Here is a 23,284-nt window from a genome sequence, read left to right on the forward strand (position 1 = left end):
CTTTTCCAGAGACAAGCCTTCTCTAGGCCAGTCATCAGTGTCACAGCTACTTCTTCTTGGGATTTGTGGCTCTATATTCACATGTAAGAGGCCAAGGCACCCACGGGGAGCCACATGCACCAACAGAATCCACTGAAATCAATCTTGCTGCGACTGGGGCTACAAGCACGGTTACTTGGCTCACCACAGGTATTTTTGTTCTTTCTTTTTTGTTTATTTATTTTTTTGAGACAGGGTCTTGCTCTGTCCCCCAGGCTGGAGTGCAGTGCTGTGATCTTGGCTCACTGCAGCCTCCTCCCAGGTTCAAGCAATTCCCCTGCCTCAGCCTCCCAGGTAGCTGGAACTACAGGTGCACACCACCGCGCCCTGCTAATTTTTTTGTATTTTTAGTAGAGATGGGGTTTTGCCATGTTGGCCAGGCTGGTCTCGGACTCCTGACCTCAAGTGATCCGCCCACCTCAGTAAAGTGCTGGGATTACAGGCATGAGCCCCTGTGCCTGACCATTACAGGTATTTTCTTAAGTTGCCAGTTTGAGTTCTAGAGGATCCTGGGAATGTCATGTTTTGGGGGACGAAATAAGAGAGGAAATTATCAAGATTGCTTGCTAAAATGACTTGTGCATCTGGACAAAAAAGAAAATGCAAGGGAGACAAACCCCTGAATCTACTTAGTGAGAAGGTGGAGTAGGGAAGGGGACGTGGTGCCCGAGGCAACAGGCTTTACAGTCTAACTTCCCCGGTGTTAGGTCCAGCTCTACTTACCCTTATGGGAATCCTTGGCCTCTCTGAGAACTTCTTAGGGTTAGGGCCTAACTGTCCTGGAGTTAGGTCCAGTTCTGCTTCCCCTTGAAGGAAGTTCTCAGCCCCTCTGAGCCTCAGTTTCCTCTTCCTTAAAACAGGGATGCTGTATCAAAGAATAGCTTTGTGAAACACAAAAACAAATGAAATACGCATGCAATGTACTTAGCATATGTTTTTATTTGTTCTTCCCAGAACAGAGTATACAATAAACTGCAGAGACTCTCATTCTTTGGGATTTAATTCTTTGGGATTTAAGCCGGCTGCTGGGTTTCTGTGTTGTTTTTCAGCTTTATTGAGGCATAATTGACAAATAAAAATTTGATATATGAATACATTGTAAAGTGCTTACGAAAACCAAGTTAATTAATATATCCATCACCTCATATAATTCCTATTTTTGTGGTGAGAATGCGTAAGATCTACTCTCAGCAAATTTCAAGCATAGAATGCATTATTAACTGTAGTCACCATGCTGTACATTAGGTCTTCAGAACTTATTTTTTAACTAAGTTTATACACTTAGACAAACATCTTCTCATTTCCTAGATGCTGGGTTCTAAGAAAACAATATAACAATTTTCCCAAGAAAAAAAAAAAAAGAAGAAATTCAGGCCAGGTGTGGTGGCTCATGCCTGTAATTCTAGCACTTTGGGAGGTAAAGGTGGGGGGATCGATTGAGCCCAGGAGTTTGAGACCAGCCTGGGAAAAATAGCAATATCTTGTCTCTACAAAACAAAACAACAACAACAACAAAAACTAGAAAAAGTAGCCAGGTGTGGTTAGCTGGGCATGGTGGCGTGTGCCTGTAGTCCCAACTACTTGGGAGGCTGAGGTGGGAGTATTGCTTGAACTCAGCAGTTTGAGACCGCAGTGAGCCTTCATCTCAAAAAAAAAAAAAAAAAAAAGACAAAGAAAGAAAGAAACTCATTTTCCTTAAGAGTTTGCTTTTGCCTTAATGAATGTTACTTAATGTTGCGAATGTTTAGAAATCAAGTAGCAGCTTCTGCATGAAACCTCTGCTCAGCCAAGATACTTTACTGTTCCCACAAAGATACTACAGGATCAGGCTGTAATCTCAAAGCAACGCTCCAGCCAGTGTTCCTTTTGGACAAGTTACATTCATGTAGGACGTGACCTCTTTCTAGAATCAAACTGAATTACGTAAGTAGTTCTTGGCAATATTTATCAAGCTGGTCTTCAGACGGTTAGTATCAAGTAGCAGAGGCTTGATAGAATATATTTTTTGCTGTTAAAAAGAATACTAAACTGTATGACATATTGTTATAATAAGGAAAAGTGTCAAAACAGACCCAGGTGAAAAAAAAAAAAAAAAAAAAAAAAACACCAGAATAATGGCAAAGGTTGTCTCAACAAATGCAAACTATTATAGTGTATGCCAATCATATCACATAGGCCAGGCTTACCTATGATAGTGTTCCTGAAGCCCTTTTCAGAAACCAAAGCTAGAATTCATTTCATTCCTGGGTAACCTGAAAAAAGATATTTTAAAATTAGTATGGGACTGGGAGAGACTAAAATCTGTTGTTTTGGAGGGAGATCTAGAGTTTTCTCTTGGACAACAGATGGAGAAGTTGGAGTGAATACTTTTTCTTTTTAGCTTTTTTATTGAAATCACATGAATACAAAAAAGGGCACAGACCATAAGTGTACACATATCAATGAATTTCCCCAAAGTGCACACAGCCATGTAATGACAACCCCAAACAAGAAGGAGAATATTACCAGCACCTCCAAAGCCCCCTTCCTACCCTTCCCACTCCCCACCCCACCTGCATCTCCAAAAGTAACCACAAAGACTTGTAACATTATCTTGACACATAGACCCGTTGTCCCCAGTTTTAAACTTATCTTGGAATCATAGAGTGGTAATTTTTGGTGTCTGGCTTCTTGGGGTCCAAATTATATTTGTGATATATTTTCATGTTGTTGCATTTAGCTGAGTTTTATTCATTTTCATTGCTGAGTGGTATCTTATAGCATAAGTATGCCACAATTTATTTACTTGTTCTAGTTTTTATGAATATCAGTTTGTTTGCAGTTGTTCGCGCTCTGTCACCCAGGCTGGAGTGCAGTGGCATGATCTCAGCTTACCACAACCTCTGCCATCTGGGTTCAAGCGATTCTCCTGCCTCAGCCTCCCATGTGGCTGGGATTACAGGTGTGTGCCACGATACCCAGCTAATTTTTTTGTATTTTTAGTAGAGATGGGTTTTTGCCATGTTGACCAGGCTGGTCTTGTACTCTTGACCTCAAGTGATCTGCCCGCTTTGGCCTCCCAAAGTGTTGGGATGACAGGCGTCAGCCATAATGCCCGGTCCAGTGCTGTTTTTAATGGTGTGTTCTTAAATGTGGAAGTGCCAGGTCACAGGTATGCCTATCTTCACTTTAGGAGAACCTGTTCCATGACTTTCCCATACAAGTTGCATTGCTTTACTTTGCTCCAGCAGTGTGAACTCCTGTTGCTTCACATTCCTGTCAACAGCAGGTGTATTTCATCTTTTGTATTTGAACATTTCTGATGGATGTGTTCAAGTGACGCTGACCATCTTTTCAAATGTTTGCTGGTGGCTGGGTGCTGTGGCTCACGTCTGTCATCCCAGCACTTTGGGAGGCCAAGGTGGGTGGATCACTTGAGGTCAGGAGTTCACGACCAGCCTGGCCAACATGGTGAAACCCCATCTCTACTCAAAATACAAAAATTAGCCAGATGTGGTGGTGAGCACCTGTAATCCCAGCTACTTGGGAGATTGAGGCAGGAGAATTGCTTGAAGCTAGGAGGTGGAGGTTGCAGTGAGCCGAGATCACACCACTGCACTCCAGCCTGGGTGACAGAGCAAGACTCCGTCTCCAAGAAAGAAGAAAAAGAAAGAAAGAAAGAAGGAAAGAAAGAAAGAAAAGGAAGGAAGGAAGGAATGGAGGGAGGGAGGAAGGGAAGGAAGGAAGGAAGGAATGGAGGGAGGGAGGGAAGGAAGGAAGGAATGGAGGGAGGGAGGGAAGGAAGGAAGGAAGGAAGGAAATAAGATAGATAAAACTAACACTTAGAAAGTCCTTAAGCTTCACATGTAAGGTACAAAAATTAAAATTGGTATTCATCAAAATTGTAAAATTTTCAAAACATTTTTCAGGCATTAGCAAAGTGGTGACGAGTATTGGTACATTCAGTAATGCATGTAATTAGTCACAAAACCCTCTTCTTCTGGGACTTCATCTTAGAAATTTAGCCAAAAGAAGAAAAGTGTGTGTGTTGTCGTGGTGGTGTACTATAGAGGTAAAGTATATGATCTTCTGAGTTAGGCACACTGGACTTGAAATCCAGCCTCTGATATTTACTAGCTAACCTGGAGGAAGTGACAAAACAAAGCTAAGCTTCAGGTCCTCATTTATAAAATAGAAAAAAAATATATCTGACACAAAGTTCTTAGTGCCCATTACATAGAAGCTAGTGCCACTGAAGAATGAGCCACAGTAGGTAAAGACTGGCCATGCACAATATCCCACAGGAGGGCAATTAAGAAAAATACTACATGCTAAGTAGGTAGAATACTTGAAAAATATCAAGAAGATAATTAGGACAATTCTGGTAAGTAAATGTGTTTAGGTTGTGCTAGGTAAAAATATGGTAACAGTTTTATATATCCACTATGGTTATAGCTAAATAAAGTATGCATGCATATAGAGAAAGACTAAAAAAGAATGTGATAAAGAAAAAGGAGAAAGTTGATTTTATGGAGACTTAAAACTTTTTCTTAAATGTATGTATAATATATAAAAATCAAGAATAAAAGTGATGTCTAAGAGAAACTCATTGGAGTTATAGGAGTGGAAACAGAATGTCCCAACTGCCCCTGGTAAAAGGTGACACAGCTGGGTGCAGTGGCTCACACCTGTAATCCCAGCCTTTTGGGAGGCCAAGGCAGCAGGATCACTTCAGCCCAGGAGTTCGAGACATGACTGGACAACATGGTGATACTTCGTCTCTACAAAACAAAATTTAAAAATTAGCCAGGTATGTTGGCTCATATTTGTAGTCCCACCTACTCAGGAGGCTGAGGAGGGACAATTGCTTGAGCCGAGGAAATTAAGGCGGCAGTGAGCCGTGATTGTGCCACTGCACTCTAGCCTGGGCAACAGAGAGAGGCCCTGTCTCAAAAAAAAAAAAAAAAAAAAAAAAAAAAGACTCAAGTGATAATGTTCACTCATTCAATTAGCATTTATTGGACTCTGTTGTTCCAGATCTTTGAAAACAAGTATCTTGCCCTCACAAACTAGTAGGGAATAAACATAAAAATCAATTAAATTCCATTGTGTGAAATGCATTAAAAGAGATAATACAAGGCAACCCTGTCTTTGACAGGAGCTGGGCTGATGGCTTCCTGGAGGGGATGGTAAGCTAGTCTTAAAGGCTATGGGAGGTTAGCCAGCTGATGAGGGGTGAGGTAAGGGTGGTCCTTGGAAAAGTATGTGCTGTGATTTGAACGTTCCCACAAAATTCATGTTGACATTTAACTGGCAACGTAACAGAACTAGAAGGTGGGACCTTGAAGAAGTGATTAGGTCATGAGGGCTATGGTCTCACAAATGGATTAATGCTGTTTTACGGGGAGTGAGTTTGCTATCACGGTAGTGGGATACTGATAAAAGGATAAGTTTGGTCCTCATTTTCTCTCTGTCTCTCGTGCATGCTTCCTCACAATGTGATGCCATCTGCCACGGGTTTACTCTCCCAGATGCAATGCCATGCTCTTGGATTTCTCAATCTCTAGAACTGTCAGCCAAGTAAACACCTGTTCTTTATAAATGATCCAGTCTGTAGTAACCGGTTATAGCAGTAGAAAACAGACTCAGACAGTATGGAAAGAGATAAGAGATAAAACTAGAGAGAGAGAGAGAGAGAGAGCTGGATCATGAAACATCTTGCATGTCACTCTAAGGAATTTGACTTTTTTGCTGAAATGAAAAGTAGAAGAGGTTTCTTTGAAGTCATTCAAGAGTAGAAGGGCCCCATACTAACCCAGGAGCAGTGGTGAGGAGAGGAGAGGACTGTGGAGAAATATCTTGGAGAAGAGAATTAACAGGATGCTTTGGGGGTTGTGAGGGAAGAGAATTAATAGGATGCTTTAAGGGTTGGTGGGGGGAAGAGAAGCAAGAGGAACAGGGAAGAATAGAAGATAACTTCAGAGTCATCAGTTGCACCCAAGTGTGGAACTAGAAAATTGGGAAATTAGACTCCAGAGAACTGGCCAAATTGGAACCAAAAAATTTGTTTTTGGACTTGCTCAATTTGAGCTTCCTTTAGGACAGATAAATGAAGATATTTACCAGGTTATTGGATAACTGTCTGAGGTTTAGGAAAAACATGCCAACTGGAAATCTAGATCTGAAAGTTATCTGTATATTAACAGATGGGGTGAAGGGAGGAGGAAAGAGTGGTCATTTTTTGAGGTTCTACATTATTTCTGGTGCTTCACACACTCTGTCTCATTTGAACATCAGAACTAGACCCATGAATTTTGTGTATAAGGAAGGCGAGTCTCCAAAAGCTTAAGAATTAGGACTCTTTGTTGCAAGTGACAAAGCTAGCTTAATGCTAGAATTTATTAAAAGAATACAGGGGACTCTCAGGGTACCCGAATTCAGAGAGGAGAGCAGCATGTTCTCATTTTTGTTTTGCAAAACTCACTTTTGCAAAGGCTGTGGGTGAAAAGCAGACTGGAGGGGGTAAGAGCAGAGACACGGAGGCCAGCTGGGATCCTTTTCTTTTCTGCTGCCTCTCTTGCAAATCAATCTTGAAGCTAAGTTTCATTGAACTAGACATAGCTTTGGCTTTAAACCAAGATAAAATGAGCGATCATGGAGAAAAGATCTCCTTTAACTTCTGCCAACTTTTGTCTGATAGTTGCCTAATTTCAGTGCTATTTTGGGGGGGGGGGGTAAAACGGACTCTCTCTGTATAAACTCAAAATGCATGTACTACAAATGGACTTTTAATGACACTTCGTAGAATGATCATGAGTTTAAGTAGAAATTCTCTTTTTAATCTTTCATGTTGATAGACTTTTGTTTTAGCCTTGCCTTTGGATCTGAAATCCTAGGAAGTACAGTAGAAAGCATTCTGAGGTGAGAATCATTAAACACTGAGTCTGCTTCAGCGCTGCTTCCTGTTACTTGTGTCACCCTGGTCAAGCAAGCCCAGCCTCCCTGGCTCTGATCCATCCTCTGTTAAACGAGGGATTTGGATTGACACAAGTACTTCTCAAACTTTTAGTGAATCTTCTGCGGATGTTGTTAAAATGCAGTATGTGATTCACCGGGCCTGGGGTGGGGCCCGAGACTCTGCATTTCCAACAAACTGCCAGGTGATACTGATGCTGCTGGCTCAGGATCACACTCCAATTAGGCCACCCTCCAAGGTGCCATCATGCTGTAAGCTATAACAGCTACCAAATAAAGAAAAGCATCATGGCAACAATGGGTAACAATAAATATTTATTTTAGAAAACAAATATAGCTTTTTCTTTTTTTTGAAACAGGGTCTTCCTTTGTCACCTAGGCTGCAGTGCAGTGGCATGAACACAGCTCACTGCAGCCTCGACCTCCAGGACTCAGATGATCCTCCTGCCTCAGTTCCCCAAGTAGCTGGGACTATAGGCATGTACCACCATGGTTGGCTAATTTTTGTGTTTTTTGTAAAGACAGAGTTTTGCCATGTTGCCCAGGCTGGTACAAATATAGCTTTACTTTTCTGTTTGTAAAAGGAATGCATGCTTATGAAAATTGTTCTTAAAAAAATCACATACCATGCAATGACAGGAAGAATCATCCCAAGTTAAATACCGCTTGAACTAATGTGCTCTCTTGTCACTTGGCTATGAAGAATACAAGTGCTAGGTTTCACTATTGGCATCTTATTACCTTGTCTTTTAAAATTGGATCGTGAAACTGGTATCCTTTTCAATTTGCTGCCAATCAATTATGCATTAATTGATTTGAATTCAGTTCCTTCTGTTGTGGTAGATTTGCTTCTGCATGGTATGATTTCAAATCGCTCATTGCCTGCATTCAGGACAGGGTAGTTTTTGGGGTCATCTCAGCCAGGCTGAATTGACCTGAAGATGTCTATAAGAGTAAAAAGCTAAGTAAATATCAAGAACAATTTTTAGCATAAAATTCAGTGTTAAGATTCATTGAGATCTAATCAATAGAACAGAAGGTTCTGTAAATGCATCCATCTTATGGGAAAAACTTAGGTCATAACCATTGTTGGTAAAGGAGGAAATTTTTCTTAGTTCCTCTGCACTTTCCCCAATCATATTAATGTTACATGTCTTTGATTGTACTTGAAATGATTGTAATAATAATAAGAGAGCCTTAAGAGTTTGTTGGTCATAAAAACATATGACATTTTAAAACCTTGATTGGATTTTTAATTGACATATATAACTATTAAATATAAGATTATAGATCCCAAATATCAAATTAACTTTAGCATTTACAATTTTCCTTTGTCTCCTCTAAGCAGCCACAATTTCCAATGTAGCACATAATGAGGTAGTCACAGTTGCAAATCTATGTCTGCATATTTTATAACTTGAGAACATTTTTAAACTCAGTATATAGGTTTGTGTGGATACTGTATCAATGTTCACAAAACAAGGCAAATGGAAATAAAGCAAAAATATTGTTAATGTGTAATAACATTGTGCTAACAAAATGGGCAATTTGAAACAATGCCATTAGTGACTCCACTATCTAGCACAACAGTTATACATAGTGTGTAAGTTCACATTTCAGATAAGTGATATCCATCATTTTAAATACCAAAACTTAGGTTTAAAGAAGTTTCTGAGATATGCAGAATTCTGCCTCTCAGTAGGCTTTGAGAATATGTTACTCCTCAGGACTCAACGTGTCATAAGCATCACTGATTATTTTTTATGTCTGTCCTAAACTGCAGAAACAGTTTCAGAAATGCTGGGTTATTTGGTTTTGAGTCCTAATCTTATTACTGTAAAAGTCACACATGTCCATCCATCGTAGAAAGTTCTCCAAAGTGCAATCACATATAAAGAAGCAGATAAAAATCATCCTCAATCTCACTCTCCAGAAGTAATGATTATTAACAGTTTCATGATCTTTTAACACACTGCATTAAGTTTCCCAGAGCTGCCGTCACAAATTACCACAAACTGTGTGACTTAAAACAACAGAAATTTGTTCTTTTACAGTTCAGGAGACCAGGAGTCTAAAATTAAGGCATCAGCAGGGTTGGGTCCTTCTGGAGGCTCTCAGAGAGTCTGTTCCATGCGTCTCTCCTGGTTTCTGGTGTTTGCCAGCAATCTTTGGCTTGTAGACACATCATTCCCGTCTCTGCCTCTGCCATCACATGGTCTTATTCTATGTGTGTGTCTTTCTCTATCCTCTCCTCTTTTTATAAGGACACCAGGTATTATCTATAGCCCATCCTAATCCAGAATGACTTCATCTCAGCTAATTAACATCTGCAAAGATTCTGTTTTCAAATAAATTAATATTGTGAGGTTCTGGGTGAACATGAATTTGTGGGGGACATTTATTCAACCCACTACACACACTGTAATATATACTTATAGAATCCAGAAAAGGGGACCATAATTTATATATAGCTTAGTTCCCTTTACACTTAGGATACCATAAATTTCCCTAGGTCTTTCAAAAATAGAATTTTACATTTTTGTAGGGTGTTTCATCATATGAATATTACATCATTTCCATAGCTAACCTGCTACTTCAAACACTCAGATGGTTTCCAGACTTTACTATTATAAATGGCTCTGATGAATATACATGTTCCCAAATCTTTGAATTTATCTCTGCTTATGTCCTTGGTATAAATTATTCTGAGTCGAATTATTGGATTAAGGGGTATGAACATTTTAAGGCTCATGAAAAATCTTGTTTAATTGAATTCCAGAGATTCTATCAATTTGACATCACCAGCAGAAGAACCCATGGCATTGCATTCTCTCCACTGCATGTTCTAGCTTTTTGAGTGTTGTACAAGTGACTAGGCAAAGAAATAACATCCTTACTTTGTGACTTCTATTTTTAATGTAAGGTTGCCTCTTTGTTTATTGACCATTTACGTATCTTTTTTAAGTTACCAGTTTATGATTTGTAACTCCTTCTCAATTTATTTCTTCTCTCTCCAACTGCCAGTATTTATTTCTTACCATCTCACTGATGAGTATACTGTCCACCCCCACCCCTTTTAGAGTCCACCGTTACCTAAGAAACTATGTAGATGTATCCTCCCTCTCCTTTTCCCATCCTCGAATCACCTCTGAACCTTGTACAAATGTCAATCGTTGCCTCCACTGGGTCTTCATTGTTTACATTTCGCTTTCCCTTCTAAGACTTTGAGCACTTTGGGGCAATGTCCATGTCTCATCTGTGTTTTTGTATCTTCAGCAACTAGCATAGATGCTCAATAAACATTCATTGAACTGAGTTGTTAGGTTGTGACCTGGAAATATTCACGATTCCTTGTATAGATAGAAATAGCTAAATAAGGGTATATAAGGATAGACTCTAAATGGCACTCAATAGTGTGTATAGGGCTGGGCGTGGTGGCTCCCGCCTGTAATCACAGCACTTTGGGAGGCAGAGGCGGATCTCCTGAGGTCAGGAGTTAGAGACCAGCCTGGCCAACATGGTGAAACCTCGTCTCAACTAAAAATACAAAAAATTAGCTGGGTGTGGTGGTGCATGCCTGTAATCCCAGCTACTTGGGAGGCTGCGTCACGAGAATTGCTTGAATATAGGAGGTGGAGGTTACAGTGAGCTGAGATCACATCACTGCACTCCAGCCTGGGCAATGGAGCAAAACTCTGTCTCCAAAAAAAAACCACAAAACAAACAAACAAACAAAAACAAAGCATAGGATTTAATCCATGAATTTTGTATTTCTATGCTAAATTTTTAGAAATAGTAAATTTCTTCTCCCATATTTCTCAGCTGTATCTGAGATAATTGAGGCTGAGTAACATTGTCTAGATAGGCAAAATGTTAGTGATAATAAGCATAATAATAATAGTAATAATGGAATGAGAATGTTAAAGTACTGAGATCAGGATAAAAGTTACAATTGTCCAGATTTTAAATTTCCTATCGTTTCCACTGAAATCACTGACTGTACTTATGATATTAGCAGGAATTTATGCAATTTGTAGGTTTTGAAATAAATTACCATTCAGAAGTCAACCGTGAAAAACAATGTAACTGTACTTGAAAAATCCTTTGAAAAACTCAAGTTTCCACCAAACCTAGAAGCACATGGGTGGTAAAACGTAGTTTGGAAAGTTATGAGAGATGATGACTACAAGGAACTTTTTATAAACATCTTTTATAAGCATTACTCTGTGGTCAAATTTATTTTCACATGGATATTAACACAAATTATTGCCACAAATGGGTTTCTGTTCTGATCCTTTTTTTTTTGCCTCACATGTCCTTTCTCTTCCACCCGGTTCTGCTTCACTCTCCTTCTCTCATCACAGACAAGAAAAATGCCACCTCCCCTAGGACCCACTCCAAACCCTGTTTCCTGAATGATCAATGTCTTCCCCCATCGCAATCAAAAAAGCACTTTCTATTCTGTCTTCATGACACACTGGTTTTGACACTTGCATAGCTCTTAGTAATTCTGCAATGTGCTCGAGCTATTTGTGAGCACATGTATTTTTCCTTTATAGATTGTAAACATCTAAAGAACAGGGTTAACCCAGGAGCCAAGTAAATAAATATATTTTGACAATGGCTGTAATAGTGGACATTTGAAAGGAATACACCATCAGTATTTTGAAATTGAAATAATTTTCTAGAACCTAGCATTTCTGGACTCTCAACAGCCCACCCTTTTTAAAACTGTGACGACACTATTTTACCGTAAAGATCTGCCCAGACCCTCTGTAATACACCTGCGTAAATGCCACGTGCATGTGAGCATGCGACGGTGTGTGTGTGCATGGCTGTGCACGCCTGTGCAGTGGTAATCAACCATGGTGCCAGGGTTTGAAAGCAGAAAATCCATCAATCGACCTCCAAGCTTCTTTCATCCCAGTTCTTAACATCTCAATCTCTTGAGTGCTGAGGCTTATTTTGTTCAAGATGGTTTTAGACTCTTCTGAGTGCAACGCAATCTCCTTCCAGCACGGCGGAGCGAGGAGAGGTGAGGCGAGAGTTTTGAGGGTGGGCATATTGATCCTATGCTTGCTGAATTAAAAATGAGCCAACTGAGGACAATTTCCAGGTTGCAACACAGACGGAGCTAGAGTCTGGGTTGAGGTCGGAGGAGCCGTTAGGGCGCAGGGATGCAACAGGATTTGGGAGAAAGGGGAGAGAAAGCAAGGCCACTTCTAGGGGGCTTTGATTTTTTTTTTTTTTTAATCCTGGCAGCTTCCCGAGCCAGATTTCAAAAGCGATTTCAAACACGTGAGGCCAACTGAAGCACTGCCTTACACTAATTGGAAGGGGAAGGGAGTGACTCATATTACACCAGCTCGCTCTTCCCTCTCGGCAACTGCTAACTTGTAGCTTTAAAAGGAAGTGACATGGGTGGGGAGAGACGTCAGCTGAGGACCACTTTTTTTTTTTTTTTCTTCCTGAAGGGTCCACCCCATGGGTGGAGTCTCGCTTTTTCTTTCCAGTGTTGGCTGACTTACAGCTCTTATAAACTAGTGGCAATTTCTGAACCCAGCCGGCTCCGTCTCAGCTTCTGGTTTCTAAGTCCATGTGCCAAAGGCTGCCAGGAAGGAGGTAGGTGCTCCTGGTGCCGTTCGCAGGCACCTTTCCCGCTGGGTGTGGCTGATGTTTGCATTCCTCTTCCTATCATGTTTTCTCTCCTGGGCTGGATTTCCTTAGGACCTCTGGAAGGGGTAGGTTTCGGGGGAGGGGGAGTGCAGGGCGAGCGGGGGAAAGGTGCAGGGGGCGCCTGGAGGGAGGCGAAGAGAGGCTCTGCTGGTACAAAAGGATCCTCGCTTTGTGCTGGGCCGGGTGAGCGTCCCTTTCTGGGCTGTGATTTCCAGCTGCTGTTCCTGGCTTCATTTACCCACCCACCCAGCCCCCTCCCGGGGCTAAAGCATTTTCTCTGCCATAGACGAAGCTGGGCGCGGGGTGGTGGTGGGGGGAATGTTCCTATTACATATTGCTCTCTTCTGTGTCATGCAACATGTTCTCCCGTCGCTGACGTTTCTATGGCAACCACAGAAATACTACACAATATGCAGCCCTGATATACATTGATTTATTTGTATTTCGTGTCTCGTTTGCAGCTTTCTGCTCTGCTTCTTGCTTTGGTTTGCTAAAATCCAGCCTGGCTTGTGGCTACCCCTCCTCACTTTCATTTTGGTTTTTCCCTATCACAGGAGGGGTGGGGGAGGGGAGTTGTCAAGGAAACAGGCATTGGTAATTACCTCTCTATTTACCTAATTTTCGGCCTATGAATTTCTCCATCATATCGAGGAATTAAAAAAGGAATGCTTTGATGTTTATGTAAGTCTTCAGTGTCTGGTCTTTTTTTAGAAAACCTAAACACTTCTCAAGATATGATATTGATCCTGTGGTAAAGCTAAGGGGGAATTAATTCCTTACAGGAGGTGAGATCATTGAAATAAAGTTTTAGAGAGCGTTGGAGAATTCGCACTGATAAATGTGATATTGCCTGCCCAGGTTTGCCTAAAAGCCTAAATATTTAAAAGACGGGTCTTTGCTCTCGTCTGCACTTCTTTAGCTCCAAATCTTAAGTTCAACAAGTATGAGTAACAAATTAACTGCCCGACAGGATTCTCCGTTTTTCATTTTCGTGCATTGTTCTTAGATGGATTAGCCACGCTATTCACGCTCTTCAAGGTGAGGGTTGCTAGACTTTTTCAAAACTGTGGAAGGATTAACTCATCTGTGATTAGTCAACCACTCTCAGCTGGAAAAAAAGTATCTTGAGAGAAGGGAGGGGGGGGTGTGTGTGTGTGTGTGTGTGTGTGTGTGTTTAGGGACATGGGAGGCAGGCAGGGAGAACAGGCAGAGTTCTACGTTAAAAGGACTACATCTTCTGAATGTTCTCTCTGGGGAGAAAAATTGATACTGAGAAAAAATATGAAATGAGAAAATTATTATCTACTTAGTAATAAGCAAAGTTAATTATAATTAGAATCAAATAACACATCTCTTAGAAAGACGTAGTCCCAATAGGCCTCTTAACAGGTACCGGCTAAACTGATGCTTTTATTCGGTACGTCTAAGGAAGTGTTTGATAAGGGATACCATTCTTCTGACGGGCATCCCAAATAATTAGCCTTTATAAAACAGATAAGTAGTAATCCCATTCTTGACTCTTAAAATTATCTATAATTTAGGATAAACATGTGTGAAGGTCACTTAGCCCTCATCATACCTTCCGGCTGCTAAAGCCAAAATCATTACTTATAAACCTTGAGCAACCCTGCCATGTGGAAGCAGGAAGAACGGGTGGTTTCAATGAGGTTCTGTTTGCTGTGATCCTTATCTAAATATGCTATCATCTATGTCTTATAAAATCTGCTGTAAATCCAGAGGTCCTAAGTAATTCAGGTAGAAAAGTTACCTGAAAATGGGGCAAAATAGCATATGGCAGAAAACAAACTAGAGCTACATAGAGTTAAAGACGAGAACTATGTAAAGGGCATAAAACATAGAAAAGTATTACTAAAAAGAATATGACACTCATTTTGAAAAGCACATGTTAGTACACAGAGAAACGGTTGGATTGTGAGTGTTTGATGTTTGCAAAGAATTCTGAAAAGCAGCCAGGCTTAAATTACTGTTTTTCCTGCCTGTAAATGGTCCTCAAGGGCAGATTTGCCACATGACCTTCCAAAGCAGATTGACAGCATGTAAGTCAAAGTCTGCCATGTCGGTTCTCTTGAGTTTCCAGACTCAGCAATTTCACAGCAAAAAAGCCTAATGGAATAGAATTCGAAGGAAAAAGAGCAAGACTTCCTCGGAAGCATAGCCAAAACAGAAACAACAAAAAACCCAAACCCAATGCACAAACAAAACACTTTCTGATATTCAGACGCTGAGTAGAGGTTCAAACAGTTAGCAGCTTTGGCCTGGGGAAGCTAAGTGGAGCTATGAGTAGAAAGTAAATGTGGGGGTCCCATGGAAGAGGCCGACAGGGGTGACACCCAGAGGGTGAGTGAGTCGTCACTGTATTGGGATTTCACTGTCTGCGAGGCTCTACTGTGGAATTGGTGAAGAAGGCAGCAGTTGTTGTCTGTGCTCTCAAGTTTAAAATCCACCAAACAGCGGTGGCGAAGAGATGAGCACACAGCTGGAAGGAAGGGGAAAGCAACAGCCAGTCAAGGAGATGCAGTTAGTATGAGAAGAACACTAATGGGAGAGTCCTGATCCTGCTGCCGAAGCTTTATAGGAGAGGAGGCAGATGGTTCAAGGGAAGAAGGAGAGGATGTCCTAGATAGCAAAGATGGGTGGTAAGAAATGGATCATGGTTCAGGGTTCTTAACTCCAAAAAGGGAGAGGTCAGTCTTTAGTGTAGAAGTAGAGCAGGTACACTCTGTGCTGGTTGAAAGCGTAAGTAGATGTAGATTTGGGGACGAGTTTTTCTTAATCAGAAAAAGAAAGACTATTAGAAGAAAGACTGAACAGAAGGCAAAATTCTTCCTAATCCAATATTTTTTTAGCTTCATCTTAACAACAAATGGCCAGACTTACACTAGACTGTAAACAGATACGAAACTGGGGAAGAGGGAACCAGGAACTTACCCAGAATGTCATCTTCATAATTCCTGCCATTGCCGTTGTTTTAAATTATTGGATACTCAAATGAGGGTTTGGTAAATGTCACACATGTTGTGCAGTCTCCTTTATTCTGGAAAGGAGGTCCAATGGTTATGGGACAAAGCTGCATTCACATTTCTTTGTTTTTTAAGATGAAGTCTTGCTCTGTCGCCCAGGCTGGAGTGCAATGGCGTGATCTTGGCTCACCACAACCTCCCCCTCCTGGGTTCAAGCGATTCTCCTGCCTCAGCCTCCCAAGTAGCTGGGATCACAGGCATGTGGTACCACGCCCAGCTGATTTATTTTTTATTTTTATTGTGTTTTTAGTAGAGATAGAATTTCACTATATTGGCCAGGCTGGTCTCAAACTCCTGACCTCAGTTGATCCACCCACCTTGGCCTCCCAGAGTGCTGGGATTACAGGCGTGAGCTACCACGCCTGGCCCACATTCACATTTCTGAAAGGTGTTTGACATCTAAATCTTTGGAGAAACGCCTTTCATCACTCATATTTTGAAATATAATCATAATAATCATGTAACATTTCCTAGAGCTTGGGCAACTCAAATTCATTATTCTTTGTGTGTGAATCAGTTTGGAAAGGAAGCGCTGGAACTCTGAAATCTGGCTTCATGCATGGGCTTCGGTCTCCAATTGCTGCCTGGCTGTAGAAAAGAGGAAGCTTAAAGCATGAACTCTTTCTTTCAACAGATGTTTATTATGTGTTTAATATGTGTCAGGTCCCACAGATGCAACTGTGAGCAAAACAAGATACAGTTTAAATAGTTATAATTTTCAAATGTCTAAAGGGTTTCCAAGGGAAACCCCACGACTGGCTGATACCCATTTTCTTCTAATGACTGAATAAGAGGAAATACCTTAAAAGGAGTATAATTTTTTGTTAACATTATCATGGAACAATCCATCCAACCTGTCTTCTTTTCCTTGGCTCTCTCTTGCTTCACAAAGATTTCCCGTCGGTTTCATTATTTGTCTTAACTTGTTTCTCCAATCTAATTTGCTCTACTTCTTCCCTTGATCATACGTCCTACCTTTCAGTCACCGTTCCTTCATCCATTCACACATACATGATACATCCATCTGTCCTCCATCCACCCATCCATCCCTTCATTTATTCAACAAATAGTGTTGACTACCATGTCTCAGGCACTATATATTATAGACATAGCAATAAATGGGAAACTGGTTCTTCCTTAAAGAAGCTTAGGATCTATCAGGAAGACAATGTGGAAACAGCCCCCTAAACCATGGTGGTATGACTTTTTTGGGGGGTGGGCAGGGTCTCGCTCTGTCACCCAGGCTGGAGTGCAGTGGCGCCATCCTGGCTCACTGCAACCTCTAACTCCTAAGCTCAAGCAGTCCTCCTGCCTCAGCCCCCCTCCTCCAGCAGCTGGGACTACAGGCGTGAGCCACTGCGCCTGCCCTGGGGTATTCTAATAGAAGCATTTATTGGCTAATGAAACAGGATGCTTCTTTCATTGAACAGTTTTATAAATCGTTCACACACAGCATAAACTGTGCTGGGCAGGGAGGGATCAAGTGGTTAGCTGTTGACTTGTCCATTTTGTATATTTTTTGTATCTTCCACGCTGGTTGAGCGTAAGGATGGTAAACATTTGTTAGTTAACTAAATGGGAAGAGTGGAATTTCTAATACAGGAGACACAGAGGAAGAGAAGGCTTGTGTATTCTCTTTCTGAAAGAAGCTGAGAGAGAGAATCTCTCAAGATTCCCTTTCGTAGTGAATTACTCATAGATTTCCAGGTGACAATAGCTGCCCCCACATCGACTCAAAGTATAGCATTTTAAAAAAGAAAAACTACCTGTGTCAAATTACATACCCATTAGTTTACTGAATATCCTCATGTCCTTTGGAGCTGATTTCTCATAACACACTGCAAGTCTGTGTCTTGCTCTGATAAAAACAAGTGGGTTTCAACCCCCCACACCTTTCAGTCTTCTATCGTAACAGCAGCGCATCCAGAAACTAGCGGAGGCTCCAGAGACCCAACACAAAGAGCGTTAAGACCTCGTTGCAGCACTTTCTCATGAAACTCTTCTTACTAGAATTGTTTCCTCCCACTTAAGTTCCACCGTCAGCCTGGAAATTCTATGGGCAACATGACAAAGTTCCTCTGGAAAACCACACCCCTCTGCTTGGCTGACCTTGGGAGAAAACATTTAGTGAGTTCTTCTTTTTCTTGGTTATTTTAAACTCAGATGATATCAGCATGATGCTGTTCCCAATAACTCTGGTTGGCACAGGCATCTCTGCTCAGGTTAAACATCAGAACTGCTTCATGGTCATTTCTGTGTAGGATCCTCCAAGATGAGAGGTGCATTTTGAACTTTATGGTACTTTGAAGCCAGACACTAAAATTCCTGTAAGGAGGGGACCAACACACACCAGGGTCTGTTGGAGGGTGGGGCGAGGGGAGGGAACTTAGAGGATGGGTCAGTAGGTGCAGCAAACCACCACGGCACACGCATACCTATGTAACAAACCTGCACATTCTGCACACGTATCCCATTGTGGTTTTTTTGTTTGTTTGTTTGTTTGTTTTTTGAGACGGAGTCTTGCTCTGTTGCCCAGGCTGGAGTGCAGTGGCCAGATCTCAGCTCACTGCAAGCTCCGCCTCCTGGGTTCACTCCATTCTCCTGCCTCAGTCTCCCGAGTAGCTGGGACTGCAGGCGCCGCCACCACACCCGGCTAATTTTTTGTATTTTTAGTAGAGATAGGGTTTCACTGTGTTAGCCAGGATGGTCTCGATCTCCTGACCTCGTGACCCGGCCACCTCGGCCTCCCAAAGTGCTGGGATTACAGGTGTGAGCCACCGCGCCTGACCCCCATTGTGTTTTTTTATAGAAGAATAAAACATTCCTGTGGGAGATGATACCTCAGTCTAGGATATGCCAGGTAACCTGCAGAGGTCATTAGAGACACTGAGGTGACTGGCTGACCTACAGGATGTGCGAGAATGATAACAGCCTGCCTTGACTGAGGGCCTCCTATGTGCCAGTACATGGACTTCACATTTATTAACTCATTTTAGCCTCATAACAAAACTAGCATGTGAACACGCTCATCATGCTCCATTTTACAGAGAGAGAAAGTAAAGATGAGGGAGATTAAGCAACTCAGCTAGATCATAAGAAGGAGCAGAGCTGAGATGTGAACTCAGATCATCTGGGCTCTGCTTTCCCCTGCACATTCATACCTTGCCACGGCATATTGCACAGTCTATCTCCCATGCCCAGTGCAGACCCTGGCACGTAACAGATGTGTAGTAAGTTTATTTTTTAGTTTTGTTTAAAATGTTAAAAGTGAGACTGGTCTTTCTTTTAAGAGGCCAGTCTCATTTTGTTGCTCAAGCTGGCCTTGAATTCCAGGGCTCAAGCAATCCTCCTGCTTCAGTTTCCCATGTAGCTGGGACTACAGGTGTGTACTACCATGTCCAGCTAATATTTTTCTTTTCTTTTCTTTCTTTTTTATTTTTTTTGAGACAGAGTTTTGTTCTTGTTGCCCAGGCTGGAGTGCAATGGCGCAGTCTCAGGTCACTGCAACCTCTGCCTCCTGGATTCAAGCCTGCCTGAGCCTCCTGAGTAGCTAGGACTATAGGGGTGTGCCACCACACCTGGCTATTTTTTTTTTTTTTTTGTATTTTTAGTAGAGACGGGGTTTCTCCATGTTGGCCAGTCTGGTCTCGAACTCCTGACCTCAAGCAATCTGCCCAGCTCGACCTCCCAAAGTGCTAGGATTACAGGTGTGAGCCACTGTGCCCGGCCCCCAGCTAATATTTTTCAAATAATGAACAAATCTCTACTGTGTAGACCTTTGCATGCCTTTCATCCTAGTTGTTAAGAGCAGCAAAATTACTGCAAGAAAAGGTAGTATTTTAGAACTTGGAGAAAAACTAACAGCAGTACTTTATACGACTATAGTTTTCAGGGAGTGTTGGTTTTATTGTGGTTTAGTCAGAGATGGTGGGAGAAGGGAAAGGGCCTTGTGATTAAAACCATCTGAGTGACAATGCAGTACATACATTAAATTAAAGATGAGCTCTTCTTAAAACCAATGTTTAACCAAGGATGGAACTTGACTGAGCAGCTACTCCCAAGGATACCGGTGGTGGCTGCTCTCAGAATTCCCAAGGCGGTGGGTGGATGGAGTCAGAGGCTTTCTGTTCTTCAGTGGACTTTCCACAAACCCACCACTGAGTTTGAAGGAAGATTATTATCTGCAAAGATCCTGCCAGTGCTTATCTTAGATGAACTCTGAAATGAGAATGGGAGACGTGAATTGATCCTAGAGTGAAATTTGGTCTCTTGCCCATCTCCATGGGCTCCTCGTGAGCTGTCAGTCTTCTGTGGTAGAGGTTAACCGAGATGGATGAAATTTTAAAGAACTTATCTGTCCATGCAAGCACATCTTCTTCCCAGGATACTGCAGCCATCAGCAGACAATCAATGCAATCATCTCAGACTGTGTCCTGCCTCCCAGGAGTAAGTCATCGGGCTCATTTCTTTTCTTGTCTCTTTTCTGTTGGGGGAAGGGCAGGTTGCAAGGCGGATGGTGAGCAGATTCTTCGGCCTCTTGTGTGGGTAGCCTGCATAGGAACCATTTCTATGCCTGTGAGTCCATTTCTAGCATCTGCCTCCAGCCTCTGCTTTCCTGACGTTCTCCCATCACCCCATTCATCCTTCATAAAACAGTCACTTTTTCTAGATGATTACATTCCATGACAATGATTACAGTCCTCTCTTCATAACTGCACTGATGCTCATTGATGGCATGGAGGTGTAATCGCACCGTTTGTAGCACAGAGCAGAGTACCCAGCACTGAATGTGTGTTGTGGCTTAGAGAAGAGATGGGCACAAGAAGTCAGGTGATCAGGGTTGCCTCATCGCTGGCCTCCTGGCCAGGGCCTCAAGGGTGACATTCCTTGAGGGCGAGGTGTTTCTCAATCTCCATGTTGAGATTTTGGGCCCAGTAATCCTTTGTTGTGGAAGAGGCCGACCTGTGCAGAATGGGATGCTTAGCCACATTCCTGGCCTCTAACTGTTACATGCCGGGGGAGTCATCCCACTCCTACTTGTGAGAGCCAAAAATCCCCTAGAGGAACAAACTTGCCCACAACTGAGACCCACTGCTTGAGGGGGAATTCCCAGCCCTGTCAGGTACACTCGGGAATCCGGTTGGTCCAATCAAAGCAAACCCATTTCTGAGGACTAATAGGGTCCCAACAAAAGTGGCAATTCATTAATTTAAATGAAGAAATACTTTACATGGGAATTGAAAAATAATCGTAAACCAACTTAAAAGTAGACACATGGCCGTAATGTATTCAAATATTTAGTGCTTTCTGCCCTGATAAGTCTGCGTGGGGGTCATGCTGGCACCACGGCAGGCCGGTGCAGCGAGGAACTGGGCGAGGCTGGATGATCTGACAGGACCCCTTCCACACCCAGATCTGTGCAGACAGGCCCTCCTTGTTCCCCTCCCCACCCACCAGTTTAGGGAGCCTGCTTTCCCAAACCTCCCTGGAGTGAACAGATTAACATATCTCAAGAAGAATCCAGAAAGGTACTCACAAACCTGCTCCCACTGGGGGATTTCATTGCTGTTTCCTTGACCATCACAGTGAGCGCTGCGCCACTGCAGTCCAGCAGTGGGTACTAATCCAGCACCCAGTCCAGCAGTGGGTAGTGATCCAGCACCCAGTCCAGCAGTGGGTAGTGATCCAGCACCCAGTCCAGCAGTGGGTAGTGATCCAGCACCCAGTCCAGCAGTGGGTACTGATCCAGCACCCAGTCCAGCAGTGGGTACTGATCCAGCACCCAGTCCAGCAGTGGGTAGTGATCCAGCACCCAGTCCAGCAGTGGGTACTGATCCACCACCCAGTCCAGCAGTGGGTACTATGATCCAGCACCCAGTCCAGCAGTGGGTAGTGATCCAGCACCCAGTCCAGCAGTGGGTACTGATCCAGCACCCAGTCCAGCAGTGAGTACTAATCCACCACCCAGTTCTCACTAGTATTAATTTGCCTCCTAGCATCCATCCCCACAGTTGCTGGTATTTCAAGCCTTTCCCTTTCCATCCCTGGTGCTTCTCACTTACAGGAGGGGCCACCTTTACTTCCTTCCCAGGACCAGCACCCTGCCCTGCCTGAAGTTAGGCTTCAGCTCCCCAGCCCTGGGGGACTCTAGGGGGTCCCATAACTAGTCCTGGGGGACCCTAAGGGTTCCATAACTGCTGTGTCCCTCCCTTTTGTCTTCCCATCTCCCTTCTCCCTCCTCGCTTTCAGGCTCTCAAAGGTCGACAGAAGTGGGGCCAGTTATTCCAGCTCCCCACCCAACTCCAGAATCCCCTTTGAGTGTTTCTTAGGGAACCCCTATATTCGGCCCATGGGAATACACACAGGAAGCTGACCCTGCGAGTGCCTTTGAGGAGCCTGCTGCCCAGAGGGCGAGACAGAAACCTCAGTGAGGGGTTCCCACAAATGGATAAGATTCGCAGGGCGGGGATGCGCGGGCACACCAGGGGAACGCCTCACCACCCCTGCCCAGTCTGGGCTTCCTGAAATACTTCCTAGAGAAGAACAGCCCCCACGGCAGGTCTGGAAGCGGGGAGTATTGGTCCCAGTGTGCACGCTTCTCAGGGAGTGCCAGAGACCAGAGTGGGCCGGTGGGTGAGGCGGGACAGGGCAGGAGGCTGGAGTTTTCCTAGACAGCAGAGGAACGAGGTGAGCTGGCACAGCAGGAAGCAGAGAGAGGCTGAGGGTCCTGCAGCTCTGGGAGGGGAGGCTCAGACAAGGCACAGGTCTGAAAGCCCGCAGGGTTTGGTAACTTGTTGTATGGACGGTGTCTTTGACGCCACCCTGAGATAGTAAACACAGGGGGAAAAAAGGTCACTTTCTAATGATATTCTTCCCAAATGGTCACTTATCATATTACACTTTATAATGTAATCATTTATGTACTTTGTAATCAACATGTGTTACGCAGCACTTACTGGAAGCTGTCTGCTTTGCATAGGATCTCATTTCAGCTTGCCCCCAGCCCTGGGGGTTGCCAATTATTTTCTCTAATCTAATTTGAAACTGAGGCACAGAGAGGTTAACTAACTCTCCCAAAGCCCCAGAGCTAGCAATACCTGAGCACAGCGTGATTTTATTCTCTAAATATTGTAATAGAATCACATGGACATGCATTTCATATTCTTGCCTTTCCTGAAATTTTCCTGAATTTTCTTTTAGGGTGAAAAGACTTCCCATCTGAGTGAGACGGCTGGGTCCCTCCTATGCTCTGGACACCCCTTGTTCACCATAAAGCGGCCCCCAAATCATGTGGAAATCTGGAAGTTACTTAAGACCAAATGATATAATGAAAATGTTGTGGTGTCACTAAAATCCTCATTTGGCCTCCATCTCTAGAGGAATAATAGGGTTCAAGTTTGAGAGGAGGTCGGGGGAGAGGACCAGAGAAATATTTAAAATGTGCCTAATTCTTTGAATTATTTATATTCATTCCGACTTTTGCCACATTAGGACTGATCTGCTTTCCATTCCTACTGTCTTCCCCAGTGGCTGAACTGTTGTCTTTTTCTTGTTTGGTTTTGTTTTTCGAGACA

At 42.9% G+C, this 23,284-nt stretch overlaps 1 protein-coding gene across 1 annotated transcript in view; it reads left to right on the forward strand.

The window, feature by feature from the left end:
* The first annotated feature begins 12,377 nt into the window (after positions 1 to 12,377).
* The window catches only part of AGPAT4 (1-acylglycerol-3-phosphate O-acyltransferase 4), a 168,761-nt gene continuing 157,854 nt past the window's right edge, over positions 12,378 to 23,284 (forward strand). The window contains exon 1 of the mRNA XM_011973065.1: positions 12,378 to 12,615. The gene's annotated coding sequence lies outside the window, so the exon portion shown is untranslated. The remainder of the gene's footprint in view (positions 12,616 to 23,284) is intronic.

Source organism: Mandrillus leucophaeus, unplaced genomic scaffold (assembly GCF_000951045.1).
Source record: "Mandrillus leucophaeus isolate KB7577 unplaced genomic scaffold, Mleu.le_1.0 Scaffold1338, whole genome shotgun sequence".
Lineage (NCBI taxonomy): Eukaryota > Metazoa > Chordata > Mammalia > Primates > Cercopithecidae > Mandrillus > Mandrillus leucophaeus.